Source organism: Lissotriton vulgaris, chromosome 11, assembly GCF_964263255.1.
Source record: "Lissotriton vulgaris chromosome 11, aLisVul1.2, whole genome shotgun sequence".
In the NCBI taxonomy this organism is placed as follows: domain Eukaryota; kingdom Metazoa; phylum Chordata; class Amphibia; order Caudata; family Salamandridae; genus Lissotriton; species Lissotriton vulgaris.
The window spans coordinates 839,423,188-839,441,811 of NC_141699.1; positions in this window are offsets into that span (position 1 = coordinate 839,423,188).

Genomic DNA, 18,624 nt, shown 5'->3' on the forward strand with positions numbered 1-18,624 from the left:
CCAGCTCAGAACCTGGCAATATGCAAATTAGTCTGTCCCTGGCCCAGTGCATCATGGGAACAGGGCAGACCAAACTACCAAGCCAATTCTTATACTGGGAAGGAAACAAGCTTCCAGGGACCGATTTCTGGCATTTCAGCCGTCTTTGGCCCGGCTTGCTTGAATCCTGATGGTGCCGTGAGCAAGAGACTCACATCTGAGTATAACCTTCCACGCTTATGGTGGACAAAATGATTCAGAAAAGGGAGTGGTGATGGGCAGAGTATCTGATTTAAGCAGAACACTCCTACCCAGTCCAAAGATCAGGGCTTGATCCATCACCGTTTTTTAGCTCACTGCACCATCCCAGCTCAGAACCTGGCTATATGCAAATTAGTCTATCCCTGGCCCAGTGCATCATGGGAACAGGGCAGACCAAACTACCAAGCCAATTCTTATACTGGGAAGGAAACAAGCTTCCGGGGACCGGTTTCTGGCATTTAAGCCGTCTTCGGCCCGGCTTGCTTGAATCCTGATGGTGCAGTGAGCAAGGGACTCACATCTGAGTATACCCTTCCACGCTTATGGTGGACAAAATGATTCAGAAGAGGGGGTGGTGATGGACAGAGTATCTGAATTAAGCAGAACACTCCTACCCAGTCCAAAGATCAGGGCTTGATCCATCACCGTTTTTTAGCTCACTGCACCATCCCAGCTCAGAACCTGGCTATATGCAAATTAGTCTGTCCCTGGCCCAGTGCATCATAGGAACAGGGCAGACCAAACTACCAAGCCAATTCTTATACTGGGAAGGAAACAAGCTTCCGGGGACCGGTTTCTGGCATTTCAGCCATCTTCGGCCCGGCTTGCTTGAATCCTGATGGTGCAGTGAGCAAGGGACTCACATCTGAGTATACCCTTCCACGCTTATGGTGGACAAAATGATTCAGAAAAGGGGGTGGTGATGGACAGAGTATCTGAATTAAGCAGAACACTCCTACCCAGTCCAAAGATCAGGGCTTGATCCATCACCGTTTTTTAGCTCACTGCACCATCCCAGCTCAGAACCTGGCTATATGCAAATTAGTCTGTCCCTGGCCCAGTGCATCGTGGGAACAGGGCAGACCAAACTACCAAGCCAATTCTTATACTGGGAAGGAAACAAGCTTCCGGGGACCGGTTTCTGGAATTTCAGCCGTCTTCGGCCCGGCTTGCTTGAATCCTGATGGTGCAGTGAGCAAGGGACTCACATCTGAGTATACCCTTCCACGCTAAAGGTGGACAAAATGATTCAGAAAAGGGGGATGTGATGGACAGAGTATCTGAATTAAGCAGAACACTCATACCCAGTCCAAAGATCAGGGCTTGATCCATCACCTTTTTTTAGCTCACTGCACCATCCCAGCTAAGAACCTGGCTATATGCAAATTAGTCTGTCCCTGGCCCGGTGCATCATGGGAACAGGGCAGACCAAACTATCAAGCCAATTCTTATACTGGGAAGGAAACAAGCTTCCGGGGACCGGTTTCTGGCATTTCAGCCATCTTCGGCCCGGCTTGCTTGAATCCTGATGGTGCAGTGAGCAAGGGACTCACATCTGAGTATACCCTTCCACGCTTATGGTGGACAAAATGATTCAGAAAAGGGGGTGGTGATGGACAGAGTATCTGAATTAAGCAGAACACTCCTACCCAGTCCAAAGATCAGGGCTTGATCCATCACCGTTTTTTAGCTCACTGCACCATCCCAGCTCAGAACCTGGCTATATGCAAATTAGTCTGTCCCTGGCCCAGTGCATCATGGGAACAGGGCAGACCAAACTACCAAGCCAATTCTTATACTGGGAAGGAAACAAGCTTCCGGGGACCGGTTTCTGGAATTTCAGCCGTCTTCGGCCCGGCTTGCTTGAATCCTGATGGTGCAGTGAGCAAGGGACTCACATCTGAGTATACCCTTCCACGCTAAAGGTGGACAAAATGATTCAGAAAAGGGGGATGTGATGGACAGAGTATCTGAATTAAGCAGAACACTCATACCCAGTCCAAAGATCAGGGCTTGATCCATCACCTTTTTTTAGCTCACTGCACCATCCCAGCTAAGAACCTGGCTATATGCAAATTAGTCTGTCCCTGGCCCGGTGCATCATGGGAACAGGGCAGACCAAACTACCAAGCCAATTCTTATACTGGGAAGGAAACAAGCTTCCGGGGACCGGTTTCTGGCATTTCAGCCATCTTCGGCCCGGCTTGCTTTAATCCTGATGGTGCAGTGAGCAAGGGACTCACATCTGAGTATACCCTTCCACGCTTATGGTAGACAAAATGATTCAGAAAAGGGGGTGGTGATGGACGGAGTATCTGAATTAAGCAGAACACTCCTACCCAGTCCAAAGATCAGGGCTTGATCCATCACCGTTTTTCAGCTCACTGCACCATCCCAGCTCAGAACCTGGCTATATGCAAATTAGTCTGTCCCTGGCCCAGTGCATCATGGGAACAGGGCAGACCAAACTACCAAGCCAATTCTTATACTGGGAAGGAAACAAGCTTTCTACCAGGCCTCGTTTTTGGGGATCTGATTGGGGGTCTTCTACATTTTTGCGACTGGGTTTAGTAAGGGTCTGGGAGCACTGCTGTGAAGGTCTAATTTTGTTCTAAAACACAGTTTACAGTACACCTAGCTTGAGAGGAAAGATCCGCTAAATTAATTCGCCCATACTTATTTATCCTTCAAAAGGAGACTCAGACAGAGTAGGCACTTTCAAAAATATTGTACTGTCTATTAGGAAACTCAAAGTGTGACTTTTTGCACTACACAGCGTACATACCTTATATTTATTTGTCAGTGGTGTTCTAATATCACTTCCTGTTTTTCCATCAATAATTACAGGCCGGGTTTCAGTCTGTGCAATGGGAAAAAAAGGATGAAGTCAGGCTTCACATTAGCGAGCCGCAATTCAGCATCCGCCAGGCAGGCAGTGGACAGGGTGTCTTCTGGTCACCAACGTTGATGGACGAAGCGTCAGATGGAATGGAGGAGTCCTGCTAATAAGCGGAATGGTTTGATGCATGCAACTTACCAAATTCAACAGGACAACTACAACAACATACAGATACAGTATCCGTTCTTTTCTAATTATCTTTTAAGTAATGTTATTGCTGTGAACTTCTATGAGTTTGACTCTGCATTTCTTTGATCTCTGCTTCTAAATTCATCCCTACAGCCATTCTATAGGTTTTACTTCTGCTATTTTTGAAACCTAATTTAATGTAAGAAGTGTTTCTCTGAGTGCAGAGATAGGCAAGTGAAAACGCATAATTATTACTGCAGCTCTGTACTGTTGCATTCTTTCATTCACAGTTGTCGAAAGTACTACTTACTTTTCAGTAACCATGCATGCAGTAGTGCATGCACTTCCTTTATGTCACTTAAAAGATTTATGGTTAGCTTTGTACCCAAATATTTGTTTATCTTCAATTATTGTTTGTCCATGCTGTGCTTTTTTTTTCTTCTCTCAACAAAACTTTGTTGAGTGCTTATCTAGGATCCTGATCGATACTGTGACCTTATGCCCCTATTCGGCTATAAATCCATTTATTCCCTATATTGGCATAACCGTTCAAGTGCGATATTCAGAAAGTCCTCTCTGGCCTCACACTAACAGAGCCACATTCCAGAATAGTTTTCTCTGCCACTTCCTTTGCAACCAATTAGTGCAATGACAGAGCAGATTAACACTCTGAGTTCTTCAACAAGATACAAACTCAGCAAACCTGGAAATCCCCGCTTGCTGTGTTTTGATTAGTAATGGAACTCTAATGAGCAACTGATAGCGATCACTTCCTAGTGACATCTTTAATTGACGTCTTATGTCCAGCAAACTTACGTCAAACCAGGCACCTGTCAGGTATAAATATTACCAACGTTGCCTTAAGCAATAGCCTGTTGCCCATCGCTCGATGAAGCTGCTGTATGCAAGCTGCTGATACCATTATCGCTGCTAAAGCGCGAACGATGGTGTGGTGAAACTAGGAGTTGAACAGCCGTCCCTCTGCGAAGAGCCCAGCAGATGCCAGCTGCCCGCGGACGCTGTCCCCCCTCCTTCCCCTCCTCGACGCGCTGAAGAGAGACGCTGTCTTTCTCCTGCAGAGAAATCCAGCTCCAGCGTTTCTGGTCTACCCTCGCGGGTGACTGTGATACCGAGTTCCCCCTGAAGGAGATACCAGACCTCCATCATTCTATTCAGAGGTATGGTGTTGACTAAACCCTTAGTGAGAATTCTTGAAGCAAACCTTGGCAAAACCAACTTAACTTAAAGCTACTTACTCACTCCCCTCCCAAGTATTAGGCTTAGGTCAGGTACACTGGGGTAGGCGTAGTTAGAAGCACCAGTTGAGTATTTTAGCCTAATGTATATATGACTGTATATATGTTTTATTACTTTTAAACCATTGTATGGCTAAGAAACCATATCAATGCTTTTACAGTATTATTTCGCAATACTTATCTTACTGTACGTACTTTTTATAATAACAAGTCTTGCAATTGTGGCAATTCATTTCTCTTGTACGAGAAGAAAGACTGTTCAATAAATGTTAACAATTTATTGACAAACGCCCGTCTCTCTATTCTCTACATATTGTGAAAGTAATCTGCACTAACCTGACTGAGTAAAATAACTGTCTATTGTTTCACACGACCCTAGAGATTGACTCTTGATCTGAGGAGCAAAGTTGTCATGTTGCACGGTTGTTGGAAAACTGAATCCCTTCTTGTCTGTGCCAGGGAAGCTGATCACTTCCTATTCAGTCAAGAAAGTTTCCAGTGACCTCTGAGCTAGTTGGTAACAAACCCAATTAAGTTTAGCATAGTTAGTAGAGGCCTGGAAGATCCGCACTTCTACGTCGATACTACTGTTTATGTTATTCCAATGCACAGGGCCTAGTGGGAAACTAGGAACTACACTACAACTTTCCCAAAAACCCCCATTCCCATCCATTTTCCAAACCCTAACCCTCTTCCCCCGGGTTGTGTGGTTTTGATTGATGTGTGACTAAATGACAGCAATAATTCCACACACTTGCTGGAGAGGATAAGGTCATAGCAACAGGCTGGTGAAGGAATCCGAGGATATATTCTTACTCAGCTTGACACTGAGTCACTATTGGCAAATGAAAGCAAATTTTCATGTGCGCCATCAACTTGATTGGTCATCAAGAACATCCTCCTAGACATGGCAAATTATTACGCTGTTGTGTCCTTCACCTTCAGTACTATTTCTTGTAGTAGTAGCCAATGTCAAAGAAATTCAACGCAAGTACTAGTTATACTTTCAATACTTTACCATTTGTTAGGCTACATTGTGGCACTGCTCTAGTGTACTGTCACCTGCAATATTCTCTATCGTACCGTTCTAATGCTACGGTGAGAACAAACAAGGTTTCATTTTCTTTTTTTTCAGATGCTGCAACTGCCACTGTGTAACACCACAAGTACCACCACAATGATGACATTTCATCCGCCCAGGATTGCCAACCTTAATTGCCATTTCCCGTGCAGCCAGCCCTGTGCCTAGCCCTATTTCCAAACACAAATTACAGGCAAGATAAGCGTTTGGGGGGAGTTAGTATAATGGAGTATTAGGAGAGACGAGAGACTGACGGTCCTAGGACTATTGAATTCACTTACTCTGTGACAGGCACTTAGTTTTGAAAACATTTGGGCAATTACTTACTAGTACTTACACAACTTGAATCAAGATGCCACTTAAGTTTCAGGAAAACAAACTTACTGTTAAACCCCACCCACCAGCCTTAAAAGCAGTAAAAAACACGTATGCTAAGATAAGGTTTAAAGTATATTTATATATCCCTAACATAAATAATCTCCTTCAAGACCCAACCCACCCCCTCCCGAACCCCAACGAATGTCCCTGAAAACTAATGCCAAAAAAGTAGAAAACCCAACTCCCAATTCCCACCCCCCAGAAGTCTTTAAAAAAGGGGCAAGGGACAGTCTCCTCCTTCTGCTCGCTGCTGTTGACTTTTCGGGCCAGGTCGGCATGCTTCTTGCGGAGGGTCTCGAGCAGGGTTTTGGTGTTGAGGAGCTCCTGCTCGAGGTAGGACACCCTGAGGGAAAGGTGGTGCATCCTTTTTTTGCAACTGCTGTGGGGGGCAGCTGATTTCTTTGCTGCTCGGCGGTGGCTGCGGTACCCCGGCTCCGTACCGCTGGAGACCTGCTGCGCTGACTGGCTGACCCAGGGAGTGCGGAGGAGGATGCAGGTGTCGCCGTGGATGTTGTTGACGTACTCTGCGTGTCCTCCTCCTCCTGGGCCACCAGCCGCCGATATTCGGCGACAGTGGCCTCCAGCCTCCGTTGCCGGGCCCTTTTAGCCAGCTCCTTCCGTGTTGGTTTGTAAGGAGCATCTATATGAAGAAAGAAAGACATAGTCTGTAACCAATGCTCTTTAAGATTAGCACAAAATGATTCAGCAGAAAGGTGTGTCACAGTAGAACTAGCAACTTGCAAGCGCAGTACATAACTATTGTGGCCAGTATCTATCTAACCTCCCACTTCTCTATCCTTGCTCTAATATTAGTGGGAGTTTAAGGAATCAATTCTACGAGCACTATGGACTCACTCCATTAGAGTCGACTATGACAGTACACCAGTCTTATTCTTCTTCTTCTCTCTTGTTTAGCAAAATTGGTACGTTAACTTCTGCAAGCCGGCATAATGCCAGCGCAGTCAACTTGCACCCGAGAAAAACAGACGCCCGCCATGATGAGTGAGACAGACTTGCGTTACTGTACCAGTCCAGTACATGCAGGTGGTGATGCTCTTACTTTTCTATTACGGGTGGCACTGAGAATACTCTGTTACAAGGGCTACTGATTAATTAATTTAACTTTCACCCTACAGTGCCAATGAATACTAGAAAAGGAAAATGAAGAAGATAAATAATCTGATTATCTATCACTGCACATGGTATGTATTTGCTTACATATGGGATGACTTTAGGTGCTTTGCTTTTTATTGAGTAAACAGTGATGCATCCACACATGAATGACTGGGTTCTACTAAACTTATTAACAGAGGTAGTGAGTGGCCATCGTAATAGCCGGATATATGCTGTGCTTGCAATACAAACTACTGCTACTATTCATGGTAGTATTTGGACAAAATTACAACTTCTTTTCCTTGCCTTTCCCACACTGGGACGGACGTGCGGGTGCGGTGTTACATGCTCTTCAAAGTAACACTTAGTTCATCCAGTGACCGTCTACTCTCTCTAGATACACATATGCTATCTAAGAGTCAGATAGTACCATGATCCAGGCATCCATCCATTCAAACTATATGTCAATCATTCTTCTTCATGTCTCTCATCTGGACAAACCTTACGTTTTCTCATGGGGAGCACACTATGCAATCTGCAATCTCAATAAGTAAGGAATATAAGAGCTTACCACTGCCCACCCCTACCGTGGCAACCCGCACAGCAGTTTGGTCCGGCTCTTGCACCGCCTCCTCCCCAGAACTTTCCTCCTCCACCTCCGCGCTGGGCCCAGCACCAGATGTTCCACCTACAAAGTACATTTAAGAATGTTAGATGTCATAGACATACACCACTCACTAGTATTTTGTCTAGGAATGAAGAAATGTGAATACAGAAACCAATCTAATAATTTGTGACTGTCTACTCTAAAGTAAAAATGTCCCTTTTTCCAGGGAAGGGTGTTGTCTTGCTGCACTTTTTGGCACAACTGATGAATGCTTGCTTTTTAACACGCACCATTTTTCTCATAACAGACAGAAGCTTCACTTCTAAGAACAAATCATCATCACTAGGACGGAGGGACCAACGATTCAGCACCAAAAAGAAAAATTAAAGTTCAAACCAGGTGAGGGCTCGGCTCGCCCACAATAAATGTGTGAAATAAATCACTATAAACACTTTTCCATTTTTAATCAACCGTTTATGTTTTATGACAAGCTTGATTTTAATAAATATTTTTACTTTCAATAAAGCTTTAAAACTTAAATAGACTCTGTGGTTTTTGGTCAAGAGTGAATAGGGCAAAAGGTTTTGCAATTTGCAAGCATGAGTCCGTGCCTCTGACACTTCTGGACTCTGACTCCGTACTCTTGTCCTGCGTTGGATAATCATCATTGGGGATCAATCATTGATGAATTCGGGAGCTAAATGACTCTGCCACACTATCTAGTCAGTAAGGAGATTGGGGGTTCTTCAAAGACTGATATCACTGAGGTATGTGGAAAGTCTACCTGCGCCTATTATAATTGATAAACAATGCACTATTTAGTGTCCATAGTTCTGTTTGTGCAGATTTGTCCCTGCAACAGTAGTAGTATGGATTGTCCTCCTATCCAAACCAAAAGTAAAGTAGTATCTTATTCTTTCTTGGTGGTCATTCACCTTTTTATTGTTGGTAATTGTCAAAGCATAAACATTTAGAAGACTTGAAAAGACATTATGGACAATCCCAGAGGACTGCACTCAGTGCATAGAGCTATTGCTGACTAGAATGGGAGTTTCGTTTAACACCTTTTGCCAAATGTGCAATCTTAGTTAGCTACACAGACAGACTAATTAGAATAATCTAGTAATACCACAGTGAGTCATAGTCGAGGCAGGATAAGAATTTAGATACAGTCTACAAGAAGATCAAAGACGATTTGGAAAAAAATCGAATGAGGAACGCTAGGAAAAAATAGGTACTCTATATTAAAATTAAAACTTACCGGGGCCAGCAAAGGAGCCCTCGCCTGACCGATCCTGGCCTTGTTCAGCAGCAGCAGCCTCCTCCAATGTCCTCTTGCCCCTGGGGGGAGCTGATGTACAACATGAAAGAAAGAAAGACCCGAAAACATGGATGATTGTTGTCAACCAAATCAAACATTTCAAAAGAACAATAACAAAATATTTTGGCGAAATAGCAAATAGACAACTATTCCACAGGATATATTGACCTATCTCATGTGGTCTACTACGATATTAGTATTGCTTGATTTGCGGACCGTCGACTTGGAAAGTTATGTAACTCACTAAACAAACTACTAAAAAGGTTCGCCTAGGACTGGCAGGCAGCAGTCCGCAGCACGCAAAGTGACAGACAAACTCCATCGTGATTGCAGATCAGCGACAACACTAAAAAGTTTCCTACTACATTAACCAGTCATTAAAATACTCCAACTATCAATCCACCACCACTATTTCTTCTTATTGCCAGGTGTACAAAGGAAGGACTGGACTTGAGTCTTTAGGGGCAGATTTACAAGCCCCTTGCGGCTCTTTTGCTCCGTTGTTGCGTGACTTTTGTGACGCAGCGGCAGAACAAAAGAGGCGCCATGGTGCGGCGTATATTAACAACGTGACGCATATGGGAGATGCATCACGTTGGACAATGATGCGTGAATCAAACCCTGCGCCTGCTTGAAGCAGATGTACGGCTTGACGCAGCTATAGGGAGATAGTGCACCCCAGAGCATTGCTGGACTGCGCCATCGTTGCGACGCAACTCCAGCAATGCGCTGCCTTTACGGCACAGATGCGTAACGCTTCGGTGACGTTTTGGGCCCATGGTGCGCCGCATTGTAAATACGGCGCTCAATGGGTGGTGGTGGCGTGGCGCACAATTACTGGCGCATCCCTGCTACTTTGCAGGGATGCACCAGTAATTAAAAATCTGACCCTTAGTGTCTAGCATTACGTAGTTCTTTAAACTACACTCATATATAATTTCTCAGGCCAATGAAATGAACACAAAATCGAAAACAAATAAGCATAGTAGCAACGCTACTGAGAAGGAGAGCAGTGCACCTGAAATGCACAGAAGATTTTGAAATATAATTTACCTACAATGTAATCAGCAGCATTATTGTTCTTGGTAAAAAACAAAAATTTGCAATATAATAACACACAGAGTAGGAGAAAACAGAGTAGTGAAGAAATAGCTACTACTACTCACCAAGCCCGGGGATCTCGAGGCCGAGCAGGTCGATCAAGTCGCGTTCCCGGTCCAGGAGATCCATCCAACGGTGGGTGACCTGGTTGTAGGTGCGCCGAGAGTGTTGGTACATGGCCCGGCACACCTTCTCCCACCCCCTGCCATGATGGTCCTGGGGAGGCGGCGTTGGACATAAAACACTAGTGCGGCCAACTCCTCCGCGCTAAAGATCTCCCGGGCTGTGACTTGCTCCCCCCTCAAACACCCGCCCGGGAGCCTGGCACAGGGTGCGGGACCCTTCCCCTTCTCAGGCTGCTTCCCGGCTCCCTTTACCATGGTCTGGGCAGAAAGGAAGGTAAATAATAAAGAAGAAATAGAATAGGGAAGAAGAAAAGAAAAGAGTTTTAAAAAGTAGTTTAAAATTAACCAAAAGTAGCAGAAAACACAAAAATATAGAGCTAGAAAAATAGAGGGATAGATAATAAGTAAAATAGATTAAAAAAACTTCAAACAAGCAAAGGATGGCAGAGATTGACAGAGGATACAGAAAGCATGCCCAGAACCATAGCAATGAATGAAAAACAAGATGGCCACTCCCGTTCACGACCGCGTGGGTAAGTTCACGCAAGATTGTCCTCGCGATCACACGCGAACTTGTACTAGCGAGCCGCACACTTTGCGAGATTACACATAGCGCCCGGAAACGGAAATACGTCAAGCAAACAAGATGGCTGCGCCCATGTACGACCGCGAGGGTAACTTCGCCTCGTTGCGCTACCAGCGGCTCGCTAAAATGCACGAAACCACGCGAACTAACACGCCGCAAAAAAACAAATCGCATATTCGCACGAATTCGCGGCTTCCGAATTCGATCTCGCGCAAATTCGCGCCCCGCGAATCCCGCGAAATTACAGAAAAACGATTTTTGCAAAACTGAAAGCACTCAGCAGGTGCAAAAATTCAACAACATCATTAGTAACCATTCCCTGTAGTGCTTCCTGAGGGCCACCTCCAGAGTTCAGTTGCCTACTTGCAACTATTCTATGACCCTGCTCTGACCCTCAAAGCAGGCTCAGAGAATAGCTACAAGTAGACCACAAAGGTCCTGTGAAAAAAAATTGCACTGCAACAGAAAGCAATTACAGATAAGGAAGCAGGTGCCAGACTCAGTGACACATTAACCAACCCCAAATTAATTCATGTCAGTTGAAGCAGGGCAGGTGTGCTTTTCCCCCCATAATCTAGTGATGAACCAGAGGGTGGCAGTGATGTACCAGAGGGTGGCATGGGTGAACCAGAGGGTGGCTGTGGTGAAACAGAGGGTGCTGTGATGAACCAGATGTAGAAACAACATAGTCGCGACCGTTGCAACCCGACAAGTAAGTTCGCGTTTGCGAACTGGTACAAAACCCTTGCGAACTGGCAGAAACCCTTGCGAACACAAAAAAAGAACAAATCCGCAAATTCGCGAGAGTTCGCGGATTTTGCGGATTGTGAATTCGTGAATACGCAAATTCGCGAACCGCGAATTCGCACAATTCGCCCATCATTATGCCACCACTGGCTGGCCATCCAAACTGACACAACTGGCTGATCACTCAGCTGGGGCAAGGTCGTGTAATCACCCCTTGCTTAGGTATAGTATTCCTCATAAAGAGTGCAGAGGGGTTGTGTTAGCAATAAATACATATATATTTGATATGTACCTTGTGTGGTGTCCTTTCATTTGGTATTCAAGGGGTTATTATTGGTAAAACATTTTGCTTAACATGCTCTCTGAAGTATTAGCCTAAGACTGCTTTGTCCATGCTACCACTAGGATAGCTGGTCTATAAGGTTGACTTTACAACCATCACCATAAGGGTTGTTTGGACTGATACCGGGTGCCCACTAGAATAGTGGACATCACATATCAGGCCAAATTCTCACAATAGTGGCTTGCGCAGCTGCACTCGCGTTCATGGACGAGTGACAAGGTACCTATAACCATGACTCGATGTCCCACATTGCACGTGTCCCGCCACATCATTGCACGTTGTGCATCTGGTCACTTGTCCCAAGACGACAGTGGACATGGCTGCATTGGTGTCAACTCATGTCCAAGGCGCGGACAACCAATGCTTCTTGACACTTACTTGTGTTGTTGATGGACTACCTCGAGGTGAACATGGACGTTTTCCTACGTTCTTTATTCAAGCATGCTGCTGTATTTGTCTGCATATCGTGGCACTACTCTTGGCCGCACTGACACACACTTTTTTAATAAAGTTTCCACATTTTCAAACCAAACCATATATCAATAAAGTGGTATAAGAACCACGCTTTCATAGACACAAGGCCTTGAGCCTTTAAAACCGCTGAGGCCACCAGGAACCACCCAAGGTAGTGACACAGGGGACGAAGCCAAAGAGAATGGGTGGATAACAGCACATGAGGCTACCTATCTGACTACTGTGGTAAATTAATTCAATATTACCTCATCTCAATTTCTATACTTAATAATCATAATTTCAGTCAAAGCAAGGAGAGGAGTCCGTGGTGCTCGAATAAAAAAAAGGGTCCAGTAACTCGAGTTAAGGGGAGAGCTCCAGCACCAAGCGGGTACAGGAGTGGTCTGCAGCTTTATTCACACATCAGAATATTTATACAGTTTTCAGTCAATAGGCAAAAGAAGAAAAGAGAAGTGACAAGAAAAAGGGAAGTGACAAGCAGTAATTTCCAACAGATGTGTCAAGGTAGGGGCGTGTCTTGTGTCTCGTGAGAGGGCATGTGATGTGTGGAAATGTGTTCTCTTTCTGTTGAAGGCCCTTACTCATTCGGGGGTTTATCTCTGGCTTAGAGTCAAGAACAGGAACCATCTTGTATAAAACAGGAACTATCTTGCTGGTTCTGGGAATTGGCTGAACCACAAGAGTCAAAAAGAGGAACTATCTTGTGTAAAAAAGAGACCATCTGCTCTCTGGCTTGCAGTCTAGGACAGGAACTATTTCTTAAGACAGGAACTGTCAGCTGGTTCTGGGAATTGGCTGAAGCACAGGAAAGGGTGGTCAATGAACTAAGATGCCAGGTGCAGGGTGTCTTACAGTTAAGAAAACAGGAACTATCTGCTGCTGGTTCCCAGAATTGGCAGAACCACAGAAATGTGTGGTCAATGAACGGGGGTGCCAGAGGCAGGGTGTCTTGCTTGTGGGTCTGAAGACAAAATGGATGTCACACAAAATGGGTGCTTGTCTGAATAAAAAAATGGCTGTCAGGCAGAAACAGGGAAATGATGGGGCACAATTGTCAATTTTATTTCCACATTCCCTCCTTGCCCCAGAGTGTACCTACATTTTATCTCAATTTGCATGAGATCATCTATACATTCTTGTAGCATAATTCTTTTCCTTTCTCTCTGCTGGACAAGTGGTTTAGGAATGCAGTTTGCAGTGCATAGACCGCACAGGGCAGGACCACATTGGATGCAAAGGCAGCATCCAGTTATTATCAGGAATATTATGCCTGCTGCTGACAGCAGTTGCCATCCTCAGGACGATATTATCATCCAGAACCAATCAGACCATGTCCAAGTGCCAGGTTCTTGATGTAAACTTACGGCTATCTTGTGTAATTTTGTTATGGCTGTGTATACAGATGGGGAATTATCAGGAATAAATATACAGCAGCTAGAGCCTATAATTTTACAGGCTCCGCCTCTGTCAGCCAGGATGATGTCAAGGACAAGGCAATTTTGGAGAGTAACCCATCGTATGGCGGACTGCTCCTGGGTTAAGCTCCCCAGGGCAGACGTCGTCTAGTTTACAACAGCCTCTAAGGTCCTTGTCAACCTGCATATAAGCTTGCTGTTCTGTACAGGGCCAACAAAGAAGAAGAACCCTTTGTTAAAATCTGTATACTGTTCCCATGATGTTTCTGTTTGGTCAACCAAGGAGGTATCGATCGTTCTTTTATGTCTGACATGGGGCACCAGGAGGTCTTGGTGGTAAGTGGATGGGGCCACAAAGACAGGGGGTAACAGGAATGCTATATAGCAAGTTCCCCCTCAGTTCAAGGGCAGCTGCACATATGCCGTTTGGCCACAGACAAAATAAGTATGGTGAGATGCTAGAAATGAGGACTTTCGTCTGTCTTCAAAACTTATAGTGGTATGACAGTCACTGTGTCCTAATGTAACAGAGCCATTTTTCTGGATGCACAGGTGTCCTTTTACTGGTGGGACCGAGATGGAAGGGGGACCAGCATTTTTTTTAGGTTTGGTATTTAACATCTTGTAGGACATGGTCATATTCCCTTGCTTGTATTCTTCACTTTCTAGGACTGTACCTGTCGCCTGAGGATTTCCATCCTTATTTGGGTAACAGGCAGCATTAAGTACCTTGTTTAAGTCCCCCCAAGGCCACCCATTCTTGCATGAATTATTTCCGTCAGGGCAGGAGGTGGGGGTAGTATCGTCAGCTGTTATAAGGGCGAACCAGGCTTCACAAGTCCCATTATAGGAAAATGGAAAGGGGAAAAGAGGCATCCCTCCCTTTTTCTGATGAGGTGAGAGGCGGCCACATATCCAGCAATTTGTGATATTTCTGGCCTGATGAGTGTAGTGTAACATCTGTATAAAGGTATTGTTTTGCAAGGCTAGTCTATGGACTTGTTCATGAGGGGGTAGGTCATGATATGTGTGTTTCTGAGTGCTGTTGGGTGTATGAGAGGTGTGTGGTGTTGGAGGAAAAACAGTGTGGAGGATCCAACCAAGACACGTTATAATGGTTATGAAGAAAAACAATATCATTAAACATATGATAGAACCACTACGCACGTTCTTAATGTTCTTGTTTCTGCGTTTCATTCTATCTTTTTCCCAACATAGTCAAGGTGTTTAAATCCATCCCCATGCTCCAACCGCTTCACCACTGGACCTGCGCCCAGTGGACTTAATTAGCCAGAGTCCGGATGGCAGACCTCAACTTTGATTTATATTCTTGTTGTGGGGTCAGTTCTAAGGGCACAAAAGATTGTTCTATTACATTGTCACTAGGGTTGGCAGCGTCGCCGGCAACAGTGTCTCTTTGTCCAAAATATTTCCGGCAGTGGCTCGTGTGTAGCCAGCCCTTCCTGCCTTCGACCTTCATCGCCGTCCGCGTGGTTAGGAGCGCGAGCTTCAGAGTCTTCCACCTGGGCTGAAGAGGACTGGTCCTGTCAAAGTTTCTGATCATCACCCAGTCGCCGGGTCTGATGTTGTGTTCTCCAGGGGCGGTTTTGTCAGGGAAGGCTGCAGCGACCTGTGAACGACAAGATTAGAGTGCAGACATCAAGGAAGCCAGGTAATCAGTCAATATTCTGCTGTCTACATCAGTAATTCTTTTAGGCATTGGCGTACCCCACATATTTGGTGGTCTGCCAAAGACCACCTCATACGGAAATAGACAAGTTCTGGAATGTGCTACCATACGCATGTAAAAAAGGGCAACCGGTAAGGCTACCATCCAGTCCATGCCTTTGTCTGTACATATCTTGGCCAATTTTGTCTTCAAAGTCTGGTTGTGTCTCTCTACTAGACCTGCTGCTTGAGGATGTCTTACACAGTGACATTTCCAAGTGTACCCTAACAGAAGAGACACTTGCTTCATGAGTTCAGAGGAGAAGGGCTGGCCGTTGTCTGAGTAGATGACGCGGGGCAACCCATATCTCGGGAAATATTCTCTTACTAGTTGCTTAGCAGTTGTCATTGCAGTGTAATCTGGGACGGGATAGGCTTCTGTCCATCTGGTCAGAGCACATACTACAACTAGCACATACTTGTGACCTCTCCATCTCTCCATCTGGATATAGTCTATTTGGAGAACTTCAAATGGATGATCAGGGGGTTGGAATCCACCCTGCTCCACCTTTGTGCCTTTACCTGGGTTGAACTGATTACAAATCATGCACGTTTTGACTTTTTGTTTGGCTGCAGCTCTCAAAGGTTTGTTGTGCCATATGTTCTGTATGCTGTCTAACATTGCTTTTTCTCCCAGATGCGCTGGTCCATGTATGGTGTTTATTATAACCTGTACCATAGCATCCGGCAGAAACCATACTGCTCTTTCAGGTGTCATCCAACCCTGATCTGTAAGGACCCCTCCTTTTTCCTTCCATTCTAGCAGTTCCTGTGGTGTGGTGTGACTTTGGACATCCTGGATGTCAGAAAAGGGGTCTCGTATTGTGTATTGGCGGTGTAGTATATTCAATTCTGTGTTTGCTGCTAATTTGGTTGCACTGTCTGCGGAATCATTTCCTTTTGATATTTCATCGGTTCCTTTTGTGTGTGCTTTACACTTTAATACTGCAACTTTCGCTGGTAACTGACTGGCCTCTAAGGGATCAGTGATGAGTGTAGCATGCTGTAGTTTAGACCCATGTGATGTGAGGAATCCTCTCTCTTCCCACAATGTGCCGAAGTTGTGTACAACCCAGAAAGCGTACTGTGAATCAGTGTAAATGTTAACTGATTTTCCTTTTGCTAAGTGACATGCTCGTGTTAGTGCTATGAGTTCGGCTGCTTGTGCCGACAGTATCTCTATCTTGTGTGCTTCCAAGGTGTTTGTACCATTTGTGACGGCATAGGCTGCTGCTAGTTCTCCAGTGGGGAGTCTCATGCAAGAACCATCAACAAAAAGTGTCATTTCTGCCTTAGAAAGGGGAGTATCTTGTAAATCTGGTCTGGGTTTGGTCACTAAATCAATTATGTCAATACAATCATGAAGTTGTTCAGTAGGAGAGGTCAGTGGCAACAGTGTTGCTGGGTTTAAAATGTTGCATCGTCTAATCTCAATATGTGGCTGAAAAAGCGTTATCTAATATCCGGTGAGTCTGGCTATTGTCAGATGCTGTGTTTGCGTTCTGTTTAGCAGAAGTTCTACAGCGTGTGGGACCTGGAGTATCAGATGATGTCCCAATACAATAGCATCACTTTGTCTAATAGCTTGTGCAGTAGCTGCTACTGATTTCAGACATGCAGGTAATGCTTGTGCTACTGGATCTAATGTATTTGAAAAATAACCACATGGTCTATGTCTGTCTGGTTGAAGTTGGGTCACGACTGATAGTGCTGTACCTGAGTTTTCTGTTACAAACAAGGTAAAACCTTTGGTGTAATCAGGTGTTGCTAACACTGGGGCTTGACACATAGCCTTTTTAAGAGACTGAAAAGCTTGCGTGTGTTCATCTGTCCAGGGTAATTGTGGAGTAGCGCCAGCTTCGAGTGTTGTCATCTGCACTAATGGTTTAGAAATGAGTGCAAATTGCGGGATCCACTGTCTACAATATGAGGTGAGACCAACAAAATCTCGAACTTGTTTCTGTGTTGTTGGTTGTGGTATTTGTTGTATGAAGGTGATGCGTTCCTATGTAAGCTGCCTACCCTCCTTTGACAGCAAGTGCCCTAAGTATGCCACTTGCTGTAAACAAAATTGGAGCTTACCAGGGGAAACTTTATGGCCATTTGCAGCTAGAAATTCTAATACTAGTAGTGATGCTTCAGCACATGCTGTGTCGGATCTGGCCGTAATGAGGATATCATCAACATATTGTAGTATGGCTGTATCCGTGGGCATTTGAATAGTATCCAATTGTCTTTTCAGCGCTTGGCTATATACACTTGGACTTTGGGTGAAACCTTGAGGAGCTCTTGTGAATTGGAAACTTCGTCCTTGTAAGGAGAAGCCGAAAAGGTATTGACTGTCTGGGTGAATGGGTATACTGAAGAATGCGTTTTTGAAGTCAATGACAGAAAAATGCGTTGCTTCTGCATCTATGGCTGTGAGTAAAGTGGAGATGTCTGGGACCACAGGGTGTTGTGGAATGACACATTTATTGAGCTCTCTTAAATCCACCACTAGTCTGTAGACAGGTGGTGTTCCTGGTTCCACTTTTTTATGAACTGGTAAAACAGGGGAATTGCAAATGTTCGAAGTTGTTTCTTTAATCACACCTGACTGTATTAGGTACTGAATAATTAACATTAATGCTTGTTCAGCTTGAGGTGGAATTTTGTATTGTCTTATACGTGGTAGTTGGGCTCCCTCTTCCAGTATAACCCTGTGAGGTGTTATTTCCATACATCCTACTGCGGTGGAATCAGTGGCCCAAAGGGTGTGTGGCAAATCTTTCAAACGCTCGTCTAATTCTCTACTTGTGTAGTGGCCCTTAAAATCTCGTTGAAATAATCTGACATCTTTAGGTGAGCAAACAATAACGGCTTCTAATTCTTTCAATGTTTTTATACCAAGCAAATTTTCTGGACATGATTTTGTCAATATAAGATCTGTAGTTGTCGTGAGGGGACCAACCTGCAAGGGCAGTGGTTTTGACGTGGCGTTTGTCACAGGTTGTCCGGAGAAACCCAGAGAAATGCTTTTTGAACCCGAGAGAGGAGCCTCTGGGACCTCTTGATGGCTTATTGTTGTTTTACTGGCCCCAGTGTCTAATAGAAACTTTCTATGCTCCCAACGAAGTCGGACCTCTATAAATGGGCCTTTCTGATCTACTGGGATGGGGATTAGGGGCAGTTTTTCATCTTCTCTCCCTGGGCAACATCATGAAAAATCTGGGTAGTATTCAGTGTAGTCGCTGTCTATAATGTTCATTTGGGCCATTTGTGTTGTCGGTGGAACTGAAGGTGTTGAACTGCCTTGGGAAA